Source organism: Ictalurus punctatus, unplaced genomic scaffold (genome assembly GCF_001660625.3).
Source record: "Ictalurus punctatus breed USDA103 unplaced genomic scaffold, Coco_2.0 Super-Scaffold_100058, whole genome shotgun sequence".
NCBI lineage: Eukaryota > Metazoa > Chordata > Actinopteri > Siluriformes > Ictaluridae > Ictalurus > Ictalurus punctatus.
The window spans coordinates 21036-42511 of NW_026521089.1; the positions used below are offsets into that span (position 1 = coordinate 21036).

The 21476-nt window shown below is 37.8% G+C and overlaps 1 long non-coding RNA gene across 1 annotated transcript; it reads left to right on the plus strand.

The window, feature by feature from the left end:
- Positions 1-3092: 3092 nt before the first annotated feature.
- On the plus strand, positions 3093-20663 carry LOC108271711 (uncharacterized). Its single transcript, XR_008394931.1, has 5 exons — positions 3093-3464; positions 14855-15018; positions 15286-15448; positions 15549-15667; positions 15868-20663. It is a non-coding gene; the product is annotated as an uncharacterized LOC108271711 (long non-coding RNA).
- The last annotated feature ends 813 nt before the right edge of the window (positions 20664-21476 follow it).

The following is a 21476-nucleotide window of genomic DNA, read 5'->3' on the forward strand; positions in this document are numbered from 1 at the left end:
TATTCTAAAAGCGACTCATGTAAACACCTTAATCACGTTATTATCTTACTCAGAGTAAGGTCAATAATTAGATTACTGCTGTCCATGTAAACATAGTCAGTGTTGCGCAGCAGTAGTGTAGTAAAACTGAGAGTTGAATTACTTCACAAACAGTGATGGTAACACCTCATTGCTGAGAAATATAATGTAACTTTTCACCAGCAAAGCTATATTTTTTTTTTTGTTAAAGTTGAAGACAGCGCCGGCAAGAAGTGTCTGTGTGTACGAATGTGTGTTCACGAATGTCTCTGTATGCTCGAGTGTCTGTGCGTGTGTGTGTGTTTGTGTGTGCATGTAGGCTGCACGTTGATTTAGAAATGCTCACAGTGATCAAACTGACTGGAACTACCTGTGCAATAAACGGTTATAATGCACACCTTCCAGCCAATCAGAATCCGATATTCACACTGACCATGGTATAAACGTAATTAATGCTTAAGATTCATAATAACCTTACGATATGTATTGCTTTCTTCCAATGTTCATAGAAACCTCTTCACGTCTAAAGCTGCAGAGATGGAGGTTGAGGGGACCATGAAGAGGTGGCTCCAGCTGGCATCAGCTCAAGAGTGCGGGCGCAAGAGAAGACTTTTGAAAACTTTTGAAAAAAGAAGGTATTTAGAGTGTTTTAACTGTGGTGTCTTTGTTAATTTGTTAAAATGTTCATATTATCAAAAAATTATTCAGAAAAATCCTCCAGGTCCTTCACATACTTTGCTTTTCCTGCATATTTTAGCCATTTTCAGTAGAGGTTATATGATGTTCCAATCCATCTTTTCACACTGAGGACAACCGAAGGACTCGTACACGACGATTCCAAAAGGTGAAAACATCCACTGATGCTCAAGAAGGTAACAGCATGCATTAAGAGCCTGGCTGTAAACGTTGTAAACAGGATGATCATGTAAATTTTTTTGTCTTCTGGGATACTTCTTCTATGCTGTATTAACCATCTTTCTGTAATAAACCTTTTTCACCTCAGAGGACGAGTCTGCAAGTGTTGTCTAATTTCCACGACACAACTCAGTTTTTACATTTTTTTATTTTATTTTTAAGAAAAATTATTAAAATTTAATAGCCTTTTGACTGTATGAGGCACCGGTAAATGAGAAAAAACATTTCATAATACTACTGTACTACTTACTACGTACTACTTTCATAAAATGTCATGTGCAGCTTGATGCTAATTATAGTAATGTATAGTCTTGAACAGTAAACTCTCAAGTGTCATTGTCATGTCACAGCAAACCAGCGACTCCGTTTCCCAGAATGCACCTCAGACTACAAACATGGCAAACACAAACTACCACTCCAAACCAACACAGCGACATTGTTAACCTTCTCCAGAATACTAATCAGACAAACCTGTTACCAGTGAACCCACTACATTAGAGAAGGAAATACTGGATGTGAAGTGTACTAGTGCTAGTGTGTGTGAATAGACTATCAGTTTAGATACTGACCCTGAACACTACTAACAAGAGAGAGAGAGAGAGAGAGAGAGAGGAGCAGTGAACCATTGACATCATGTACAGAGTTAGCATGAAGGTGTGATTGACAGTTTTTAGAAATCACTTCCTAATCCTATGCTAAAATGAATACTACTAGGCTACTACTCTTCTAATAATAATAATAATAATAATAATAATAAGGAGAAGAAGAAAGATAGATTAAAGGGTGAGGAGTAAAATCAATATAAAGTGGGGCTGTTTCGTCTTCAGCAAGAATACCTAGTGCTAATAAGTAATTTGTCAACAACATTGTATATATCTAGTGCCTGGTAATCAACCTCCTCACCTGGTGAGAAGACAGTCCACTCATCCTCACATTTCACACAGTATGGATAATAATGATAACAAAAGGAAGTAAAGCTAAATGAATGTTTTAACTGAGAGCAATACTTTGTACCCATATTTCCAATTGTATAGTAGATTGCACACAGTTTTTGCTTGTTACGTTTAGACCCGAGGGGATTGCAAACTTCAAAAGCACCATCGTCATTATAACATTCTTCCTCAACTTCCTCAAGCAGATGGTGAGGATCATCAGCCATAGTCCATTGTAACACAGTGTGTTTATGCTTTTGGAAAATATGACATCTAAACGACTCATACTTTGAAAAGGTCCTCTGACAGTCATTAAGACCACAAGTTATTGAAAAATTTGCCTCATGTGCATGAATGAGACCAATGTGCTGGATTCATTTGACAATCATTCTCCGAGAGCATTTAGGACAACAGAATAGGCGAGGCATTTTAGGCATATTACTGTAAGAGGTTGATTACTCTGGTAACTGGAGTAGGTAGAGGCTTGTCACCATCCACAGTAAGTTTCAATACATATTTCTGAAGAGAAATCAGAGTGTTCTTCAAATGAGATGGATATGTTGAACTGAAGACAAAATAAGCACAAAATGAAGCAAGAGCCCTTTCATCCACACCGCTAGCCCAGCAGATCTCTATCCCATCGACTTTGATGACTGCAGTGACTCTTCTTGTAAACACAGTTTTGCAGTCAGTGACTTCTGGTATTTGCAGCGGTAACAGCAGACTTTCTATGCCAGCGACCCGCCTTCGAGCCTCAGCTTCATTAACTGTTTTTTTTAAGTATTGGGGTTTTTTTCACTGTAGAAGTTCACTACAACTGTAGAAGTTGTAGAATAAATTCCCCATGAATAACACTGACTGGAGCACATGCCAATTAGAAAGATTCAGGTGATGGACTATTAGCAAGTTATTGTCATTCATTTGTATAAATCCAACAATTATTATGTTTTTCACTATTTAGCTGTCTTTTTACTTTAAGGATCTAATAAATTGCATATATGAAATGATTTTATTTACAAGTATCATGTTTGTGATTTTAGGTTATTCGTCATTTAGTACAGCTTCTGACCATTAAATCAAAACAGACCTGTGATTTGATGACATAATGCTTATTTATTTAGAAACAGAAGTACCTAAATACAAACATGCTAAATACTTTATATTTTTATATATAAATAACCAGGTGAAAAAGAAGACAACCTTCCAATTGTGAAACTGGTTATTAAAGCCCTTAATTAAGGGTATTGTCCATGCAGTGTGCACAGATGTCCTTCTCATCTAGGGATAAAATGTTCCGCTGGCCCTTTAAGAAGCAGGAACGTGAGTTCCCGTTCTGCCCAGGAGTATCGCGGGAGTTCACCTGCGAGCAGCGCGATTTACAACGCGATGCAGGTGCTTCTTATGAAGTGTGAGAACCGGGAAGTTCTTGTGCATGAAGCAAGACTTTAAGTTTAAAATCACAGTGGAGCCACTGAGCAGTGAGACTAAGTATACTCGTCAGGCTTACATCTGAAGACCAAACATCTGTTGTGAAGTTCATCGCGGAGTGGTTATGAAGAAGCTCGTGAATATGATCCGTCATACGGTTGTATAACTCCGGTAAGTAGACGAATGTGAAATAACGCCGCCTCGGTAAAGTGTAGCGAGACTCAAGGTGTTTTACCAGTCGCTGAAATCCCATGTCCTTCTTTACAGAGCATGGTTGATCATCAAGCGCCATAAACTCCAATACTTTCTGAGTAATTTCTAGAGTTTTTGTGCTGTCAGATTATCAGATGTTTTTAAATTATCGATAGATGAAAAATAACCTTTCGGTATCGGCCGATACATCGGTGCATCTCTAGTTAAAACCAAGAATATAATGGGTAATTGCATATTTCATTTTAATTGACCCCCCCCCCCCCCTTTTTTTTTTTTTACTGAAGCAGCCTTATATGGTCTTGCATGTGTACAAATATTATATTTGTATGTGTATGTTGCATTTCCTACTGTCGATAAGGAAAGGGAAAAGGAGACAGACTCATATTCTTGGTTGTACGAAACCACACTGTATCTTCAATTCAGTTCCATTTTATTTGTATAGCGCTTTTTACAATGGACGTTGTCTCAAAGCAGCTTTACAGAAACATATAAACACGGGATACAGATTTTAAATTAGCGAATTTATCCCAGTTGAGCAAGCCGGTGGTGAAAAACTCCAAGATGTTAAGAGGAAGAAACCTTGAGAGACCCCTGGTATAACTAGAAAATGTTGAAAAATTGAAAGTCCCAGGTGTCCCAAGGGTTCCTGTATAAGGCTGTCCTTAAACTTTTCCTGTATAAGGCTGTCCTTAAACTTTTCTGAAGTGCAAGTTTCTTCTAAGTCCCAGGTATCCCAGGGGCCTAATACCTAACAACCTAATGCTTAACTATTCAGAAACAGAAGTAAGTAAATACAAAATGCTACTTTCAATTTTAACTCGGACAGCGTGCTTTCAGTTGGACGACCCCATTTATTTTTTGATGAGCTTCAGAAAGGTATGTATGTATGTATGTGTGTGTGTGTGTGTGTGTGTGTATATATATATATATATATATATATATATATATATATATATATATATATATTATATATATATATATATGATTAGACTAGTTTTATTCACAAGTGTCATCTGTGATTTTTATTCGCTATGTAGAACATTTAGATCAAGCACTGTCTAGAAATAGGTGTATTAATTTTCTCACAAAAGTCATGTTGACCAGTTTTGCCTTGTTTTACCTCTCTTGCAACTTCAATCATTGGGCACCAGACTGGAGGCAAACAAGACCTTGTCTGTAAACACTACAGCAAAATTAAAGGTTAGTCACTCCTTTAAAGGACAGGAAATTTACAGGATAGGCACTTGACTTTTCCCACAAAAGTTATGTTTTCCTGAATATTTTGAAGAGTCCAAAAGTATATGGACGGTGTTAAGGGTCTGGGTGTTGAGTGGCAGAGCAGCTACATCGTTGCGATCCATTGAAAGTCAGTCTTTTGTTTGGGAGCCCTGGCTACATGGGTAGCCCTCCTGGACCAAGTCCCTCTGGATGTTCCAGGGGGACATGTCAGAAAATAAGAATATTTTGAAAAAATTTTTTTCCCTCTATCATCCAAGGTGCGCCAGGGGCAGAGCGTTTAGACATGAACCCCCGGTATTCAATTGAATTCCATTTTATTTGTATAGCGCTTTTTACAATAGACGTTGTCTCAAAGCAGCTTTACAGAAACATATAAACATGGTATACAGATTTTAAATCTGAGATAGAACCAGCAACAAACAGGTCATTACAAAATTATGGATAGACGGAATGTTAGAAAAAGAGCAGTAAAAAAGGTCAATTTAATGCTCACTTCATTTGGATGTCATTTAAGAGAAAATGATCTTGGTGCTGCAGTGCGAGATGACGAGATAACGTCATCTGATATCCATAATGTTGCTGGTGGCACATATCATTATTTTGGTATTCTTAAAACTTTGTCCAAAACCATGGAAAGAATCTGGTTTTATGTTCTAGAGAAGTATGAATTCAAACTTCAACTGAGCATGGATGGTGTTGGTTCAAATTTAGCCTATTACCCAAAAACATTTAAAATTCAACTTAGAAGCCAATACTCACATCTACCTCTGAGACCAGTTGGAGATAGAAAAAATACACCAGCCGTGAGTGAGAAGAAGCGAGGGTCCAGCTTTATTGTTTCATTCCACCACACGAGATCCACACCGATGAGAATTCTCAGAAGTGATCCCAATATCCTGAGCTTAAGCTCCAGTATTTATACTGTATTTACACACTAGATAACCCATAGGTTTCCAGAAAAGGCCTATTTCACTTACCCATAGAATTGAAACCAGGGGTTTTAATTTATACATAAAATCAGAACCCAGGCATTTCCAACAACCCAGGAAACAAAAACCCAGAGTTTCTAGTTAACTAGGTTGCCAAAAACCAGGATTCTCATTTACCTAGGTTATCAAAAACCAGGATTCTCATTTACCTAGGTTCTCAAAAACCAGGATTCTCAATTCCCTAGGTTAAAAAAATGACGTAGACAAGACGACTAAACAACCGGGAGGGACCTTGGTCTTATCGTTATCTCGAGGGGGGCGGGGGCAGCCACCCTTATAACTGGCTTTCTTCATGGTTCTCTAAAAATTAAGGCTTTCCTTGCGAGACGAGAATCTTCACCATCTGAATCATGAGTAAGTTATATTTTCCTTTTTTTTCCTGTATTTCTCGTTTATAATTTATTTTCATATTTGCACTATATTTCTTAGTTTATATATATTTATACTACTTGAAAAGCGGTTTACTGTACTTCCAACTTCTTAATATCATTACAGTTCTACTGTCCTACATATCCTACTATTCTGTTTTTTATAGAGTTTCTCTATTACTATAAGATATTATTAAAGTTATTCATGTGTGTTTATGTATGTTGTGTCTACTTGCCCGCCCTTGACTGCACGAGTGTGTGTGTGTGTGTGTGTGTGTGTGTGTGTTTTTAGCACTCCTCAGCTCGTACACTTCTTTTTGACTTTTTTTGACTATTACTGCTCTTAAATTGCTCGTAATTCCAATCTGTCAATGTCCGCCTAATCCCGCTTCTATGTGTCTAGGTGCCCGTTTTTCCTTCTTCTCCCTTATGTTTATTTTATGACATTTTTTATCCACAACATTGGCTTACCACTGTTTAAAAGTTTGTCTTTGTAGTTTTTGGCCCATTATAGGGTTACTGCAGGGTTATACTAAGAAACCAGTTGTCATTGCTCAGTTCTGTGGTAAATCAAAGCCAACATCACGAACTGACTATTTGAAAGATCTAGTCAGTGAACTGCAAGGGTTAAGCAAGGGATTTGCCATAAATGGGAAGCAATTTTCCCTAAAAGTCGCATCTATCCTGTGTGATGCTCCAGCTAGAGCTTTTATAAAGGGAATTAAATCACATACTGGTTATTCAGGTTGTGACAAGTGCATCCAATCTGGTGTGTACATCAACCATAGAATGACCTTTCCTGAGATCAACAGCCCACATAGGACTGATGAGTCTTTTATCAACATGTCTGATGAAGATCATCATACTGAAACATCTCTTTTAAAAGCTGCAGGAATTGGCATGGTATCATGCTTTCCACATGATTACATGCATCTTGTATGTCTTGGTGTTATGTGAAAACTGCTGGACTTATGGCTTGCTTCAGGGCCTTTATGTTGTCATTTGTCTGCTCGTCAAAGTGTTATAATCTGACACACTTGTTAGCTTGAGACGTTATATTCCTGAGGACTTTGCTAGGAAACCCAGGCAATTCTCAGAAAGACTGAGGTGGAAAGCAACAGAATTGCGATAGTTTCTGTTATACACAAGTCCAGTGGTTCTTCTTGATGTGCTGTCAGAACCAGTGTACAGCAATTTTATGTTATCTGTTGCTATCCTTATACTTTCCAATCCACTCTTTGTATAGTTCTTAATGACTTTGCTCACAGTTTGCTAGTGTCATTTGTAAAGCATTTTAGTGAGTTGTATGGTCCTGAATTTGTTAGCTACAATGTACATGGGCTAACCCATCTTTCTGAGGATGTCAAAAAACATGGAAGCCTTGACTTCTTGTCTGGGTTTCTGTTCGAAAACTTCCTGGGATGGATTTAAAAAATGATGAGAACTCCACACCATCTCCTATTACAGGTTATACGGCGACTCTCAGAAATGGACTGTTTCATGGTAACTACTGAACATTTGGATATTAAAATTGAAAAAACAACATGAAAATGGCCCAATTCCACCGGATTTTAATAAAGTTGACCAGTTCCAGGAGGTTGTTCTAGGTAGCACTAGAGTTAATCTATCATGTATGGGAGATAACTGTCAGAATTGGAGGCTGCATTGGTGTAGTAATGAATATTCTTCAATGTCAGGAGAAAGTAAAGTGCTTAAAAGACTTATCTAAATGAAAAGCTTACAGCACCTAGTAGTCCCATTCAGTCTCCCAACCAAGTACTAACCAGGCCCAACTTTGCTTTGCTTCTGAGATCAGGCTTTGTCAGAGTGGTATGGCTGTAAGCAACAGATGTCACCAAATGGGGCCTATTTAAATAGTGTAAGCAAACATCTGACTGACTGGCTGACTGACTGACTGATTGACTGATTGACTGATTGATTGATTGATTGATTGATTGATTGGCTTCCCCCAAACCTCTATCCAATCTTCATCCCAAAAGAGGATGTTGTGCAGAGATCATGAAAGCACTTATCCAAATAAAAAGCTTACAGCACCTCGTATTCCCATTCAGTCTCCCAACCAAGTACTAACCAGGCCCAACTTTGCTTTGCTTCCAAGGTCAGATGAGATCAGGCTTTGTTTTATTTATTTATTTATTTATTTATTTATTTATTTATTTATTTATTTTAATTAAAGGTTTTCAAAAATTCCATTAAAAACATATTGCAGCATAAATACTTTTTCACATTAAAATACATCAGAATGTACATTATTTTTTTAACAATAAATCCTAACTTTATAAACATTTATTATTTACATCCAGTGTAATATCAGTTTAAAACACAATCAGTCCTTAAAAAATAAATAACACTTATTTTCCTAATATAATCAAATTACCCTTGTTGTCCTGGCACTTTCCATTGGAAATCATTAAACACCTTACATACTTCTGGCGTAAAAACATTATAAAATTCATCCATTTTATCTTCTTGTTTAAAATAGAAAAACAAACATTCTATATATTTTTCCACTTTTCTTTTAAAAACACGCTCTACATTCATTACAATTTTTTCTCTTTTTGCCACAACTCTTCTCTCCCATTTGTACTTTTTAACATCACAAGCAGATTGATCAGTTTGTTTTTACACTTTTTATCCACTCCTAACATGACGACTTTATTCCATTCCGTGTCTTTCTCATTTTTTTCCCCTTTCAGATGTTCAATTATTTTCTTACATTTCACATTAAAATCTTTCAACTCTTTGCAGTGTAAAAACAAATGTAAAAACCCTTCATCATCATTACATACTTTACATATTGCATTTTGCTCCATTCCTATTTTATTCAGTAGGAAGTCTGTAAATATGACTTTTTATGTCTGATAAAATACTCTAGGTTCTCTAATTTCGTTTCTACGATCGTCCCTTTCATGTTATTCCATATACTTTCTTCTTTAAGGTCATTGAATTTCTGTTGCCAGTACTCCTTTACAATAGGTTTTTTAAAAACTCCATCTCTAAAAAGGCTATAAAACATTTTCACTGTACATTCTTTAAAAGCAACCAGGTTTTTCTCCCACCTTCACATAGACCTCTCTTCCTGTTCCCCCCTCTTCCATGCTTTCAATTCTCTTTATCCACTCTTTGGGTATTGCTTTTTTGATGACATCATACTTGTTTATTATTTTTTGTCTGCTAAAATCCTCTTTCTCCTCCTCGATTGCATCTACTGTACACTGTACAGGTAAAAACCCTTCTTTAAATTCATATAAAACATCTCTAACCCTTGTGATTCCCACCTCCCACCATTTCTTAAAAAAAATCTCTTTTCCTTGATTTAAAATGCTGTTGTTTAAGAATAAAGGCTGATTTAAAATGTTCTCTCTGCCTCGGGGTTTAAAATGTACATTGGTTAAAAATTTCCCCCAGGCGCTCATCATTTCCTTATAAAAATCTGGTAACCCTTCCATCATCCAGTTCTTTCTTTTCATCCATAAAATATTATCTCCCAAATTAAAATTCCCACATTTGTTTATAAAATATTCCTTTTTTTTTCCCCATGCTGCTTTATTTTCATCATCCATATACTTTTTTTTATTATTTTCACTCTCAAACTGTTTTTTCTTTGCTCAGCAGCCATTAAACCCAAAACCCCCCTTTCCACCGCACCTATTAAAGTATTGTACGCGATACTTGGTGGCTTTCTGTCCCATAAAATTTTTTTAAAACATTTCTTCAGCCTTCGTTCTGCCCACAACGGCATAGATGACACATGTAAGGTATACCATAACTTAGACACCATCAACACATTTAAGATTAAAACCTTCCCTTTTAAATTAAGAGTCCTCAGTTTCCAAAGATTCAGTCTTCTTTCAATACCTCCTAATATGTCTTCCCACATGGTTTCCCTTGCTTTCTTTTCATCCTTCCCAATTAAAACACCTAAGATCTTTATTTCTTTTGTTTCTTTGAAAGTAAAATGATTTGTTAAATCTGTAACCCCTCCAAATCTCATATACACTGTTTTTTCTTCATTTACCTTACCTCCTGAGCCCTTACAAAACATCTGTACAATTTCCATGACCTTTTTAACACTCTCCATTTCTTTTACTATCACTGTGGTATCATCTGCATATTGAAATATTTTGTCCTTTTCTTTACTTCCTTTAACACCTATTCCTTTTATTTTTTCTTTTTGCTTTATGGCTAGTCCTAGTGGTTCTGATACGAGTGAATATAAAAGAGCTGATAGTGGACATCCTTGTCTTATGGATCTTTTTATTTTAAAACACTGTTAAAAACCCATTACATTTTATTCTCGTTATTGCCCCTCTATATAAAATTTTAATCCATTTAATAAAATTCTTTCCGAAACCAAAACTCTAAAATTCCAAATAAATAATCATGTTCTACCCTGTCAAAAGCTTTTTCAAAATCTAAAGTAATTACATAGCCTTCTTTGTTTTTGAATTTCATGTATCTGATCATATCTTGTATGCTTAATGTTGTCTGCTATGTCTTCCTTTTACCCCGTACACTTGATTTGTTTTTGTTTTAATTATGCTTGGCATTACTTCTTTTAATCTGTTGGCTAAAATTTTTGCTAAAATCTTTAAATCAGTGTTGAGCATTGTAATCGGTCTATAGTTATTTAGGTCTACCCTTTCTCCTTTTCTTTTATATATCAACTTGATCAACCCCATTCCCATTCTTTGGCTCATCTCTCCTTTCTTAAAAACCTCATCATATACTTCTTTCAGGGTGCTATTTAAAAAATCCTTAAAAACGATATAAAACTCACTCCCCAAACCATCTATCCCTGGACTTTTTTCTATTTAATTCGGTTGTAGCTTTTTCAATCTCTTCCTCTCTTATGTCTTGATCACATTCTTTTTTTTATCTTCCTCTCCTACTTTTTTTTTTATTTGCTTCAATAGTAGTGCTTTTTCTTCTTCTTTTACTGCCTCTGAATTAAATAGCTTTTCATAATATGCTTTTATTTCTTTCAGAATTTAATTTTTTTTTCTACTACTTCTCCATTTTCTCCTTTTATTGTTTCAGCTTTCCCTTTTCTCCTTTCCAGATCGGAAAAAAAATTTGTGCACTTTTCTCCTTCCACCATATACTTTGCTTTGCTTCGCAACCTTGCACCTTGATATTTATTTTTTCCATTTCTTTCAGTTCTTCCTCTATTACTTTTAATTTTTGTATATCTTTTTCTTTCTCATTTAATTCTTTTTCCCATCGTTCCCTTATTTTTCTTTCCTTGTTCTTTTTGCTTTTCTGTATTTGTCTGCAATATTTTATTGTAAATTTTTTCACTGCATACTTCACATTTTCCCACCATATTCTTTTATCTTCCACATACATTCCATTTTCTTTTTCGTTTTCAATGATATCTTTTCAACATATTCTTCATTCTTTAAAACCGCTGTGTTTAAGACCCATACCCCTGGCCCTCTTTTCAATGTACTCCAGTCTATTTGCATAAAAAGTGGCTTATGATCACTTAGAAGGTTTTATAGAAGGGATGAGGTATGAAGAAACAAGCCTATGTTCCTTGTACATAAAACAAAGTCAATTCTTGTTTTGCACATAAAATTCCTGACTATCTGCCTCCTTGAGTATTCTTTTTTTCTTTTCATTCCTTTCTCTCCATATGTCAATCATGTTATTTTCATCCATCAGTGATTTTAGCTCTTTTCTCCCAGTGTCAGTTTTAAAAACCATTCCTTCAGCCATATCCAATTTACTAAACACTGTATTATAATGGAGGATTTTAATAACTTGATTGTGCTTCTTTAAAAACTCCCTTAAAAACTTAAAATACTCTCTCTTTTCCTGCTCCCCTGTTGGTGCATGTACGTTGACTACCACCACTTTCCTCTCTTCATATTCTATCTCTACCGGCTTACATTTCCCAAATGTGTCCTTATACACTATTTTACATTTTATGTCTCTATTATCTTTTATTAGAATTGCTACTCCTCTGCCAAACTTATCATCGCCATTGTTATAAAATATTTCCCCATTCCATCTTTTCCTTATTTCACTTATCTACCCATCTCTCCAGTTAGTTTCTTGTAATACAATCACATCTTCCCTTTTACACATTTTTCACTTTTTCAAATTTGTTTACATTTAAAAGTCCTCTTGCATTAAATGTAACAATTCTTAAAACAATAAAACAGAGGAAAACATACATCAAACTCATCTTTTCAGTCAATCCCCTCCAAGTCCTTTAGACCCTCATACCTGTTTTCATGTTTAAGCGCATCCTTTTTAATAACTCTTTTTCTGGCAGCTTCCAAGCTTGGCATTACCTTTATCGATAGTCTTCTTTTCATAGTTTTCACTGTTTTATCCTCCATTTCTTCCCCCTCTTCACTTTCATTTTCAGAACGTTGTTCATTACTCCTTTGTTCTTTTTGTTCTGCTCTGTCCAATGCACTTTCCAAAGTTTCAGTCATGTCTATTTGTGTCCAGATTTCTCCCTCTTGTTCTTTTTGCACGTTCTGTTCGTCGCATTCATCCGTCTGTGCTCCATTTTCTGTGTTTTCTGCTATGTCACTGACCTGTGTTCCTCTGGTTTCTTCTTCTTGCTCCTTCTCGCCGTCTCCTCCATGCCTCTGCCCGTTCATCTGCTCCTCTTCTCCCTCCTCGCTCTCCATCCAGCATTCACACTTTAAAAACTTTCTACAATCCGGGCACTTCACCGTGTTGCAGTCTCTTGCAAAGTGCCCCCTCTCATCACATTTATAGCACTTAAAATTAGAGCAATCCTTCACCACATGATCCGGGCTCATGCACAGACGACAAGTTTTCACCTGGTGACTGTGCATCACCCAGAAGTACTGTGGTCCTTCTGCCGTTTCCATCTTAGTCTTTTTACAAATCTGGTCCCGTCCTCGATGTTCGTGCCCGGATACATTCTCCTTTTAATTTTTGAGACGGGGATTACTCCCCATCCCCCCAGCTTTTGAACAATGACCTCATCATCCAAATAAACAGGCAGATGCATGAAGGAGACGACATAATCCCTGTTGTGTACTCTTTTCACCTCACAGTTTATGCCTTTTAATTATCAGTCCGTCCATTAGGTTTTCTATTTCCTCCTCTCTTTCAAGTGTCACCTCATATTCTTTTAGCTGCTTTGGTCTCACCGCTAAGATTTTCCCCTCTCCGATTCTTTCCGCCACCGCTTTAATGATGTCCTCTGCTCTGGCTTCTTCCACATTTCCCAGATCCACAGTCACCGTTGCTTCTTTCATGTACACCCTCTTTTCGACGACTTTCCTTTCCACTTTCTCTTTTCCGTTGCCATATCGTTGTCGTTTATCCGGTCCGTATTCATGTCCACGTCGTGTTTCTCCTGCAATTGCCATATCCGTTGCCTTTAAGTCATCCATTTTTTAAACAAAAACAAACAAACAAAAAACTAAGTTTAACCTCCCCCCAAACAGCCTGTGCTGCTGGGAGGATTAAAACAAACAAACAAAAAAAACAAAACACTGATGAAAATAAACAGGTATTTAAACTCAAAACAAAAAATAAACAAAAATTTTGGTGAACCTCTCTCACCTACTGCAGCAAACACACTTCTTCTCTGGTGCAACTCACTAGCGCCGTCGGAGTGGTATGGCCATAAGCAATAGCTGCCACCAAATGGGGCCTATTTAAATAGTGTAAACCAACATCTGACTGACTGACTGATTGATTGATTGATTGATTGATTGATTTCCTTCATTTGTACACAAATCTGTCTGACTGTGGATTGGTGGAGTCCAAACACTTCAGATATGGTTTTTTGAACTTTTCCAGCCTGATGAGCATCAACAACTCTTTTTCTGAGATCCTCACAAATTTCCTTTTTTCATACCATGATACACTTCCACAAACATGTGTTGTGAAAATCAGACTTTGATAGATCCCTGTTCTACAAATAAGACACGGTGCTCACTCACACCTGATTGTCATCCCGTTGATTGAAAACACCTGACCCTAATTTCCCCTTCAGACTAACTGCTCATGCAGACGCCAACAATGTCTGCACCATGCACGCTACCTTTACAGAATGCGCTTAAGCAAAGTCTTTGCAAGAAAAATAGGATCCAAACCCACATGGGCTGTGCACAGCGGATTGGCAGTTCGTCCCCTTAACCTCTTGCTGACATAGCTCATGCATATGAAATTACATCCCAGTGTGGAGCAAAAAAGAGGTTTCGGTGCAGGTTCTTTGCCACTGTCGTCTGCACTGCGGAATGCGTTCTGCGTTGACGGACCTCCAGAGACGCAAGAGCCTTACAGCAGCTGTGGCCAAAAAGCATTGAAATACAGCTCACTGTTGCGGAACACGTAACCACAGTGCTAGCTTTTCACATTTCTCCATCTCTATTGAGGATATTCAGCTGGCCTGCCGTATTCGTGGAGAACGCGCTTAAACGACAACTCCGTCTAATATACACAAAGGCTCTTTTAAGAGTCACTTCACTTCATTCTTGTTGCAATGTAATAATGTATGATACATTACCTTAATCTTTGAAATTTCAATTAACATTAGAAATACATTTCTATTCTCATCGCTGCTCCTACACAGCAAATTGAGCAGAGTTAAATTTTTGGTGTTTATGAACAGAACCAATCTAGCTCTACTTGGAATTGATCTAACTCTGTATGTTGTCTAATCTGTTAGATTTCACACTGTACCATGAAACAGTTGGTGTCAAAATGGAGTGTTATAACTGTTTTCTAGAAATCAACTCTGATAGTGTCACCCCTTTGGTGGAACGCACCATTAGGAGTGACTGATCTAGATCAGACTGAGCGACTTTCCAGTATCGGCAGAAGATGGTCGGTGAGGATGCATCATCTTCAGTCCTGGATTTGTTCCCTCGTTTCCTTGCTGTATCTGGATTGGTAAGAAAATCTTTAGCTTTGGAAGTAGTTTTGAAAAGGAAATTTTCTCTGTAGTTATTAAATGAGTTCACTGGTACAGTAGAGAAAGGAGTTGTTCAGTGATCACCGTAATACCACCAGGCCGGTCCAAACTGAGAAATTCAACATTGTAATCTTTTATATCCCAAATGTATGCATAAATAACACAGCAGATCTTAATTTTTAGTATTTGACCCTTCATCCATTTTATGTCCGTTATGTTTAAACCTGTATAAACCTTCTTTATAGATCGACCAGGATTTCTCCATGATGTTTGGTGACGAAGTGTCTCAGAAGTTCCTGGCAAAGTGGTCAACATTCTTCAAGCCAAAAATCATTGCAGACTGCAAGACTCTTAAGAATATGGGCTAGCTGCTGTCAGGAACTGAACCTGAATCTGAGGACTACAATGGTCAGTATAAACTGTTTTGTATTTTAAAAATGTTCCAGTCTTTAAAAAAATAATTAGAGAGATCATTAAATTATTTTGTGATGTCTTTACGATGGGACAGTGATGTGTCCTCAATCCTTTTGCTGCTGCATCTGTTCCCTCTAACCTCAAGAGGCCAGAAAAAAAACATCCAAGATCAGTTCAGCTCAAGCAACCAGCCATCTTGTGAGCTATTTTAAGGTATGCTAAAGTTAATATTTAAACATCAGATCTTAATTTTAGAAACTCTTGAGGTGTAGACTATTTTAGGATTCTGAGACCTGCATCTCATTTTGCTTACTCCACCTTCAAACAAGATGTGATGGTTCTAGTGATAATGTAAAAAACATGCAAAGAGTTTTATTTTCATATTTATTTTATGTCCCTTTGCTGACCTTCAGGAAGGAGCCAGTGTGACTACCTTCATTGAGAGTGCTGACACAAGACAACCAGTCCTCCTGATGTTCTTCTTTTGCTCACCGATGCAGAGAAGTTCTATGTTATTATCGACCAAAAGGCGATCCCATGTAAGGCACACTCATCAGTGGCAGCTTTTGATGAACTGTTCAAAGTTCACTATGTGTTCAGTTTCTCATATGATGAAGCTCTTTGTTATTTCTACACATTGATCCAAACCACTATAACATCGATGTCGGAAGTACAAAGTAGAGCCTGCGTGTTAAAGAACTTCGAGCACGATTGCTGCAGCAAGATTAACAGCCTTGGAAATGTTAACATGTTTTGTATGTAAATCACACCTCAGAACTTGTTTGGTTCTTTGTCAACATTTAAAATTTCAACATGGTTTATATCCTAGCAAAAGGTTACATTTAAAATGTGGAGAGCCAGGTTGCCCGTTATCATTTTGTACTTGTAGTGGCTTCCGAAAACACCTCAGCAAGGTATGTAGTCACACTATGGATCAAGAGATTGATCCTAATCAGGATCTTTCCACTCAGGGAGAATATGAAGCGGAATGTTCAAATGATCGCCCAAATTCTGTTGCCACTTTAGATACTTCACAAAGTTCTGTTGTTACAAGTCAGCTATCTTGAATGTGTGGATCAATTGTTGCTCATTTGCAAGGATCAGGTCTTTCTGAAAGTGCTGTCCAAACAATTGTTTGTTCAATGGAAGAAGTTGTTAATGATGTTAAAATCCAAGCACGAGATGCAGTTCTTAAAACTGTTACTCCTGAAAGTACAAGCCTGGAATCTAACCCGGACTTCACAGAGGGTGCTTTTCAGGTAAGTATTGTGCTGACTCAGCAATTTGGTTTCAAAATTGACAAGGAGCATCCTAAGGCTCTTGTATATTTGAGCAACATGGACTGTGTCTGCTACCCTTTTTTTGGGCAGAATAAATAAGGCTTGTGGAGTTCTTTGGGTGAAGGCTCAATATTCAAAACCCAGTTGTGCATTGGCGGAGAATCGAACCTGGCCTCATGTGTGGCAGGTCAGAATTCGACCACTGAACCACCAATGCTTATCTTAAAGGATCAACGACAATGCAGAGTGTGCTTTTCATTAAGTATTGTTCGGATTAAACAGTTTGGTTTCAAAATAGAAAAGGAGCACCCTAAGTCTCTTGTATATTTCAGCAGCATTGATAAGGCTTGTAAAGTTCTTTGGGTGAAGGCTCAATATTCAAAACTCTGCTGTGCATTGGCCTGGAATCAAACCCAGACTTCAAAGACTTTGCAGAGTGAATGTTGTGGATAAAAAATGTCATAAAATAAACATAAGGGAGAAGAAGGAAAAAAACGGGCACCTAGACACATAGAAGCGGGATTAGGCGGACATTGACAGATTGGAATTACGAGCAATTTAAGAGCAGTAATAGTCAAAAAAAAAAAAAGTCAAAAAGAAGTGTACGAGCTGAGGAGTGCTAAAAACACACACACACTCGTACAGTCAAGGGCGGGCAAGTAGACACAACATACATACACACACACACTCTCTCTCCCTCATACACACACATGAATAACTTTAATAATATCTTATAGTAATAGAGAAACTATTAAAAAAAACAATAGTAGGATATGCAGGACAGTAGAACTGTAATGATATTAAGAAGTTGGAAGTACAGTAAACCGCTTTTCAAGTAGTATAAATATATATAAACTAAGAAATATAGTGCAAATATGAAAATAAATTATAAACGAGAAATACAGGAAAAAAAGGAAAATATAACTTACTCATGATTCAGGTGGTGAAGATTGTCGTCTCGCAAGGAAAGCCGTAATTTTTAGAGAACCATGAAGAGAGCCAGTTATAAGGGTGGGTCAAACTGCCCCCCCCCCCCCCCCCCCCCCGAGATAACGATAAGACCAAGGTCCCTCCCGGTTGTTTAGTCGTCTTGTCTACGTCATTTTTTTTACCTAGGGAATTGAGAATCCTGATTTCTGACTACCTAGGTAAATGAGAATCCTGGTTTTTAACCCCCTAGGTAAATGAGAATCCTGGTTTTTGATGACCTAGGTAACTAGAAACTCTGGGTTTTTGTTTTCTGGGTTGTTGGAAATGCCTGGGTTCTGATTTTATGTGTAAATTAAAACCCCTGGTTTCAATTCTATGGGTAAGTGAAATAGGCCTTTTCTGGAAACCTATGGGTTATCTAGTGTGTAAATACAGTATAAATACTGGAGCTTAAGCTCAGGGTAGGAAGATCACTTCTGAGAATTCTCATCGGTGTGGACCTCGTGTGGTGGAATGAAACAATAAAGCTGGACCCTTGCTTCTTCTCACTCACGGCTGGTGTATTTTTTCTATCTCCAATTGGTCTCAGAGGTAGATGTGAGTATTGGCTTCTAAGTTGAATTTTAAATGTTTTTGGGTAATAGGCTAAATTCGAGCCAACATGAGCTTTTCAGGTAAGTATTGTGCTGATTCAGCAATTTGGTTTCAGATTTTAAAAGGAGAATCCTAAGTCTTCCTTATTTCAGCAGCAGTCACACACTATATTTCCAGATACTGTATAATATTATAATATCTCCTCTCTGCTCAACACGCATGTAATACAGTCTACATACCGTAAAGCAGTGTTTTTCAACGACTGTGCCATGGCACACTAGTGTGTCGTGAGAGATCATCAGGCGTGCCGTGAGAAATTGTCCAATTTCACGTAGTCTTAAAATTCTTTTTTATTAAAATTTATTAATTATTACCTGCAAATAATAAGTCATGGTTGAGTGTCTGTGCTGTAATATAGTGACTGGCAGAGTAATGTAATAATCGTCTAGGTGGCAGTAGGTAATTGCCTCCTACCTTCTTAGAGACAAGAGAATTAGTGACGCATGCGACAGGTCGTGGTGTCAGTGATGGAGAAGTTTTTAAAAAGGAAAAATGCAAACTCCAAACTGGGCCCTGGACAAGATTGTGACCCAGGTGAAGGGCCTAGTATGAGTGGTGGTAAAAAGAAAGAAAAGACGGTGAGCTCGAGGCAATACAGCGAAAGTTATCTTTCATTAGGATTTACTTTCACCAGCTATGAGATGACCCCAACTCCATTATGCTTGGTGTGTGGCGAGAAGCTGTCCAATAGCGCCATGGTGCCAAGCAAGCTTAAACGCTATCTCCAAGCGAAACACCCGTCGCTTCAAAACAAGCCGATGGACTATTTTGTTTGCCTGCATGAACACACCGAAACAGGCAACATTTAATGAGAAAAACCACAAAGGTAAATTAGAAAGCCCTCAAAGCTAGTTGCTGAACTTGTAGCTAAATGAAAAAAGTCCCACACTGTGGCAGAGACGTTAATACTACCTGCCTGCAAAGACACTGTCAACGAGATGCTCGGCCCTGACGCGGTTAAAGACATATCTAAACTCCCGCTCTCAGATAACACAATCGCCAGACGTATTGATGACATGTCTACAGACATCGAAAGCCATGTTTTGGAAAAGATACGCATCAGTAGGAGATTTGCATTGCAACTTGAGTCTATGGATATTCTCAGCTCTTGGCCAATGTGCGTTTTGTGGATGGAGATGCCATTAGAGAAAACTTCCTATTTTGTAAGGCACTGCCAGAAAAAACAACAGCAGAGGAAATTTTTTGGGTCACATCAGAATATCTTGACCAGGGAGGACTTACATGGGAAAATTGCACAAGTGTTTGTACTGATGGAGCTGCAGCCATGGTCGGGCACACCTAAGGCTTCGTTAGCAGAGTGAAGGAAAGAAACCCAGATCTTATTGTTACACACTGTTTTCTGCACCGTGACCCCTTCGTTGCAAAGACTTTACCAGCAGAACTAGTTCCTGTGTTGGATGATGTGCGCATAGGGAACTTTGTAAAGACACAACCTTTGAAAAGTCGTATATATTTGCATCTTTGTGTGAGGAAATGTGAGCGGAGCATAAAGCCTTATTGCTCCATACGGAGGTCCGATGGTTGTAGCGTGACAAGTTGCTGGCCCGTGTGTATGAGCTGCGGGAGGAACTTAAAGTGTTTCTGACAAATGAGAGGTCTGATTACTCAAATCTGTTTGCAAGTGATGAGTGGTGTGCTGTTGTGGATAAAAATGACATTAAATAAACATGAGGGAGACTTAGTATGAGTAAAAATGTAATTTTATTGGTAATTCACAGGACGGGTGGGTGCGTAGTCTGGAGGAGAGCGAGAGGGGGAAGAAAATGGGGTGCGTCCTGGGGACATGGGGAAATCAGCGAGGGTGAAGTGAACGGACCACTGAGTCCAGTAACGGAGAGAGAAGGGACTGACGACGGGCACCGGCACCTAGACATGCAGAAGCAGTTTTAGTCAGAGGTGGATAAATTGGAAAAACACTTTAAAGATCTTTATGGGTTGTTAGTCAAAAAGTCAAAAGAAGTGTACGAGCTGAGGAGTGCTAAAAAACACACACACACACCCTCGTACAGTCAAGGGCGGGCAAGTAGACATAATACACACACACACAATCTCTCTCACACATACTATTATAACTTTATAAGAATAATAAAAAGGAATATTAAGATATTATAAGGGTAATGTCTTATAATAAAGTGTATATATATACTTTTTATAAAAATGCTATTAAGAAGTAGGAAGTACAGTAAACCGGTTTTTCAAGCAGCATATATAATAAGAGATATAGAGTAAATCTGAAAATAAAAACTAGAAATACAGGAAAATATAACTTAATCATGATTCAGATGGTGAAGATTCTCGTCTCGCAAGGAAGGCCTTAATTTTAAGAGAACTATGAAGAGAGCCAGTTATAAGGGTGGCTGGGTCAAACTGCCCCCCCCCCCCCCCTTCGAGATAACAATAAGACCAAGGTCCCATTAGATTGTTTAGTCTTCTCCACTTTCTATTCTCTGGGTAAATGAAAAACGAAGTTTCTGATGCCCTAGGTAACTGAAAATTCTGGTTTCTGATCCTCTGAGTAACTAGAAACTCAGGGTTTTTATTTTCTGGGTTATTAGAAATGCCTGGGTTCTGATTTTATGTGTAAATTAAAACCCGTGGTTTCAATTTTATGTGTAAGTGAAATAGCCCTTTTCTGGAACATAAGAGTAAGGTAAATGAGCTCTTTTTTTAACCCTATGGGTAGTGAGATCATAGTCTTCTTGAAACATATGGGTTATTTAGTGTGTAAATACAGTATAAATACGGGAGCTTAAGCTCAGGGTATTGGATCACTTTTGAGAATTCTCATCAGTGTGGATCTCGTGTGGTGGAATGGAACAATAAAGCTGGACCCTTGCTTCTTCTCACTCACGGCTGGTGTATTTTTTCTATCTCCAACTGGGCTCAGAGGTAGATGTGAGTATTGGCTTCTAAGTTGAATTTTAAATGTTTTTGGGTAATAGGCTAAATTTGAGCCAACATTTGGCACCCCAGATGGGACTGGGCTAAGATCTACATGTCTGGAATCTCTCCCGTGGGACTTCGCTCTCTAAGCAACAGACAGGCCGTATAGGAAAAGGCATTGCAGACGCCTGTTATTTCAAAGCTCTGTTTTACTGGTCTGTTGCTACGACTGAGAAGCCCCGGGGTGGGAAGAA